Genomic DNA, 6,000 nt, shown 5'->3' with positions numbered 1-6,000 from the left:
CTCATTCCTGATTAGTGTACACAATGTCTCCATTGTCCAAGGGTGAAGCAGGTTTATTTACGTGCATTTTGGAGTCTCAAAAACGTCTACACACAAGCTTACAAGCTCCGCATCTCCCTCTTTCGCAGTAAACTTTGCTCTGAGTCAGCGCCCAGGCTTAATCAATCAACCATAGTGAGGACAGATCAGACCCTGATCATCAAAAGCAGAACAATCTATCCAACTGCAGGAAGGCTCAAAGGATGGGTCAGGGAGGCTGGGAGGAAAGGAGAAGTGTGTTGCTCTGGTCTTGTGCTCAGTAGCACAGTGGATGCTGCTTTGAAACAGTCTGCCGTTGCTCGGAGAGAGGGCAACTGCGTGAGGGGAACTCTGCGCTCACCTCGTGGTCAAGGCAAACCAGGCTTGAGGGGTCACTCACCATGATAGGGAAGTAATCTCGGAAGTAACGCCATACAGGCCAGCTCCGGACCCATTCCGATCTCCGGCCACCCCTCTCAGGGGTATCTCGGTCCAAGTACATCCAGCCAGCGTAGAGGGCAGCCACGTACCAGTACTTAGTGAGCAGCAACAGGACAAAGATAGCCAGGCAGCACTGCGCTGGAGACGGAAATGAGAAAGTAATCTCTCGCTAAACCCCACTCCCCCTCTCACACACAACCCACTGTCCACAATTCCTCCCCGATTCAGCTAGCTGTAATAGAACCCTACGGTTCAGGAGATCATTTGGCCCATCACGTCTACACTGACTCCCCAACATAGAATCTCACCACCCTCAGCCCTATCCATGTAACTCTGCACAGCCAATCCACCTAACCTACACATCTTTGGACACTAAGGGGCAATTTAGCATGGCCAATCCACCTAACCTACACATCTTTGGACACTAAGGGGCAATTTAGCATGGTCAATCCACCTAACCTGCACATCTTTGGACACTAAGGGGTAATTTAGCATGTCCAATACACTTAATCTACACGTCTTTCAGACTGGGAGGAATCTGGAGCACCCAGAGGAAACCCACACAGACACATGGGAGAATGTGCAGACTCTATACAGACAGTGACCCGAGACCAGGAATTGAACCTGGGTCCCTGGCGCCATGAGACAGCCACTGTGTTAACCACTGTGCCTGCCAACCGCTCCCCCCGCCCCAGCCAATTAAAACTATGACGCTGTGCCAAGAGTCGAATAGTCCATCCTCTCTCTCTGCCAAATGGACTTCCCCTCAGCGTGAACTGCTGGGTTTGAGTAACAGGAATCCAGTTCAAAGTGCTCCAGCGAGATTGCGAGGTGCGAGGGGGAGAATTTGGGGGGATGGGTGGGTGCGGGGAAGCGGGGGGGGGGGTGGTGGGTGCGGGGAAGGGGGGGTGGTGGTGGGTGCGGGGAAGGGGGGGTGGTGGTGGGTGCGGGGAAGGGGGGGTGGTGGTGGGTGCGGGGAAGGGGGGGTGGGTGGGTGCGGGGAAGGAGGGGGTGGTGGGTGCGGGGAAGGAGGGGGTGGTGGGTGCGGGGAAGGGGGGGGATGGGTGGGTGTGGGGAAGTGGGGGGTGGTGGGTGCAGGGAAGGGGGGGGTGGGTGAGGGGTTGGGGGGGGGGGATGTGGGTGGAGGAGGACCAAGAATGGGCGATGAGACAGCCATACCCAGAAGGCATCGCAAGCTGCAAAGCCTGGGCTCTTGCTGTGCCCCTCCCAGCGTCACTCCCCCCCTACTGGTGGCGAGTGGCAACACCACACCCATCCCCTAGAACTGGCTCCGACAGCAGTGGCACGTTCACCCCCTCACCCTCTGCCCCCCACCCCCCCCCCCCCCCACCCCCCGCCCACCACCAGCCATCGATTGCGCAGTTTAGCCAAACACGTCCACACCAAAGAATTTCACAAGCAGTGAGAGAACTTCGACCGGTCCTCTCCGTGCCCTGATTGCAGCACTGGATTAACCCCATCCCCCATCCCCCCTCCCCCCGAATGGAGGGGGCTACAGCCTAGCGATATTATCGTTCGACTATTAACCCACCAACTCCAGCTAACGTTCTGGCTTCGAATCCCGCCACGGCAGACGGGAGAATTTGAATTCAATAAAACTAAGAGTTTTTACTTTATACTGTCACAAGTCAGCTTACAGTGACACCGTTACTGTGAAAATCCCCCTAGTCGCCACACTCCTACCCTGTTCGGGAGGGAGAATTTAGCACCATCTAACCTACACGTCTTTCCCTCCCCATGGGAAAAGAGAGGAACCCCCCCCCCCCCGCCACCAAAGAGGGATTGGGGACAGCTACCCCACCCCCAGGCTCGGTGGGACACTCAGACAGAGAGAGTTGGCAGTTTTTGGAGGCGGGGGAGGGGGTCCACAGCACAGGATGGGGAATCACTTACCGAGAACCAGGAATGAGAAAATCCATTGTAGGACCCCCAGAGTCTGCAACCTGCGCTCCAGGGGAATGCGTAATGGAGCGAAACGAATTGTCATTGAGACCCAGAGAGAGGGACAGAGAGAGAGAGAGAGACAGGGACAGGGACAGAGACAGAGACAGAGAGAGAAAAAGAGAAAGACAGAAAGAGAAAAAGAGAAAGACAGAAAGAGAAAAAGAGAAAGACAGAGACAGAGAGACACAAAAACAGAGACAGAAACAGAAACACAGATAGAGAGAAAGAGCGACAGAGAGAGAGAAAAACAGTCAGAGACAGAGAGACACAGTCAGAGATACAGAGAGACAGACAGACACAGAGGCAGAGAGTGAGAAATAGTCAAAGACAGAGAGAGAGAGAGAGAGACACACAGGCAGAGAGTGAGAAACAGTCAGAGAGAGACAGAGGCAGAGAGTGAAAAATAGTCAGAGACAGAGAGAAAGAGACACGCAGAGATAGCAACTTGCAAATGCTGCTCCTTAATGCGGGACGTCCCCTTCAGGGGGCGGAGAAACATCCAAACGCACACACCCCCTCCCCTCCTCTTCCCTGGTCACTCCCAACCCTCACACCAATCCCATGGGCAGCACGGTGGGCACAGTGCTTAGTGCTGCTGCCTCACAGCGCCAGGGGCCCGAGTTCGATTGCCGGCTTGGGTCACTGTCTGTGTGGGTTTCCTCCGGGTCTCCCACAGTCCGAAAGATGTACCTGGTTAGGGTGCATTTGGCCGTGCTAAATTCTCCCTCAGTGTTACCCAAACAGCAGCAACATCCTTGGGGGTACCATTGACCAGAAACTCAACTTCACCACATTAACACAGCAGCTATAAGAGCAGGTCAGAGTTTGGGGATCCTGTGCCGAGTAACTCACCTCATGACTCCCCCTAAAGCCTGTCCACCATCTACAAGGACACAAGTTCAGGAGCGTGATGGAATAATCCCCACTTGCCTGGATGGGTGCAGCTCCAACAACACTTAAGAAGTTCGACACCATCCAGGACAAAGCAGCCCCGCTTGATTGGCACCCCATCCACAAACATTCACTCCCTCCACCACCCACGCAGCCATGTGTACCACCTACAAGATGCACCACAGCGACTCACCAAGGCTCCTTACGTAGCACCTTCTAAACCCATGACCACTTCCATTTAGAAGGAGAAGGGCAGTAGATACCTGGGGAACACCACCACCTGCAAGTTCCCCTCCAAGCCACTCAACACCCGGACTTGGAAATGTATCGGCCGTTCCTTCGCAGTGACTGGGTCAAAATCCCAGAACACCTCCATTTAGCATGGCCAATCCACCGACCCTGCACATCTTTGGACACTAAGGGGCAATTTAGCATGGCCAATCCACCTAACCTGCGCATCTTTTGACACGAAGCGGCAATTTAGCATGGCCAATCCACCTAACCTGCGCATCTTTTGACACGAAGCGGCAATTTAGCATGGCCAATCCACCTAACCTGCGCATCTTTGGACACTAAGCGGCAATTTAGCATGGCCAATCCACCTAACCTGCACATTGTATCAGCCCCAAAGTATTGAGCTGTTAGTGCGGAGACAGTCAAGGGTAAGGGTGGGAGAGAAAGGACATTGAAGAGAGTGAGAGTGAGATTTATTGGTAAAAATCAATCAAACTGAGAATCTGGGAGATGGGATGAGCAGAGAGAAAGATGTCTTACAGAGAATACACTGAGACAGCGTTACTCTCTGCGCTCCAGCATCTACCTGGTGTGGGGCACCCATTAAGAGTATTCAACATTCCCGGGTCCTCCGTGAAGCTGGGTACTGATCCAATGTTCCCAGCTTCTGGCGTCTGGCATTCCAGACCAATGATGTTCCCAACAGAGTAGGAAGTCTCACACCAGGTTAAAGACCAACAGGTTTATCTGGTAACAAACACCACTAGCTTTCGGAGCGCTGCTCCTTTGTCAGGTGAATGGGGAGCGGGGAGCATGAACTCCCCACTCACCTGACGAAGGGGCAGCATTCCAAAAGCTAGTGGCATTTGCTACCAAATAAACCTGTTGGACTTTAACCTGGTGTTGTGAGACTTCTTACTGTGTTTACCCCAGTCCAACGCCGGCATCTCCACATCATGACGTTCTCAACAGACACAGCTTTTAGAAATTGGGGGGCATTTATATTTCAGATCAAGCGGCAAGATGTTGGGAAGTGTTGGTAAGAGATGTCAGAGGAGTGGAGTCAGAGCTGCAGGTGGGCAGGAATGGAAACCTAGCCAAGGGTAGGTTTGAGTTGACATTCGCTCAGATAGTCGGACTGCGAGCGAACAGGTTCCGATTTGCATCCGAGCACAAGGATATTGAAGTCACAACGATAGTCATACAAACCCGAATGTCAAAGACAATATCCTACAGCTAGCTGGGCACAGGAAGCCCACATCACGAGATGTAGATATACAGACAACTCCAAACTCAATTCCAATACACGGAACAAAATAACCTTGTCAGATCCCAAATGGTGAATTCTCTGCCATCGAATGAGTTGGATAGTTGAGGAGAAGAGTCAAGTTCCTTTAGGTTAAGCGAAGGTGGCACAAATCCAACACCTCAATCAAACACCTCTTAGTGTCCAAAGATGTGCAGGTTAGGTGGATTGGCCATGCTAAATTGCCCCTTAGTGCCCAAAGATGTGCAGGTTAGGGGGACTGCCCATGCTAAATTGTCCCGAGGCCGGGAATCAAATCCAGGTCCCTGGTGCTGTGAGGCAGCAGTGCTAACCACAGGATATTATTAAACTAGAAAGAGTGCAGAAAAGATTTACTTAGATGCTACCAAGACTTGATGGATTGAGTTATAAGGAGAGGCTGAATAGATTGGGACTTTTTTCTCTGGAGTGTAGGAGGCTGAGAGTGTGACCTTATAGAGGTCTATAAAATAATGAGGTGCACAGATCAGCTAGATAGTCAATATCTTTTCCCAAAGATACGGGAGTCTAAAACTAGAGAGCATAGGTTTAAGGTGACAGGGGAGAGATACAAAAGGGTCCAGAGGGGCAATTTTTTCATGCAGTGGGTGGAGAGTGTCTGGAATGACATGCCAGAGGTAGAGGCGGGTACAATTTGGTTTTTTTAAAAAGCGTTTAGACAGTTACATGGGTAAGATGGGTATAGAGGGATATGGGCCAATTGGGATTAGTTTAGGGGTTTAAAAAAAAGGGCGGCATGGACATGTTGGGCTGAAGGGCCTGTTTCCATGCTGTAAACCTCTATGACTGTGCTACAACGCTGCCCTCTCTTTGCCCTTGAACTGAGTGTCTCGTCTGGCCATTTCAGGGGGCATTTGAGAGTTAACCCCATTGGCTGGGCTCTGAAGTCACATGTAGGCCAGACCGGTAAGGACGGCAGATTTCCTTCCCTAAAGGGAATCAGATAGATTTTTCTGACAATGGGTCATCAGTAGATTTTTAATTCCAGGTTTTGTTTTATTGAATTCAAATTCCACCATCTGCTGTGGTGGGATTCAATCCCAGGTCCCCCAGAACATTAGCTGAGTTTCTGGATTAGTAGTCCAGTGATAACACATTAGGCCATTGCCTCCTCCTGAGTACAAATACCGTAACAGCTAAGAATG

Source organism: Carcharhinus amblyrhynchos, unplaced genomic scaffold, assembly GCF_965287045.1.
Source record: "Carcharhinus amblyrhynchos unplaced genomic scaffold, sCarAmb.v2.hapA scaffold_43, whole genome shotgun sequence".
Lineage (NCBI taxonomy): Eukaryota > Metazoa > Chordata > Chondrichthyes > Carcharhiniformes > Carcharhinidae > Carcharhinus > Carcharhinus amblyrhynchos.
This window is presented reverse-complemented; position numbering follows the sequence as displayed.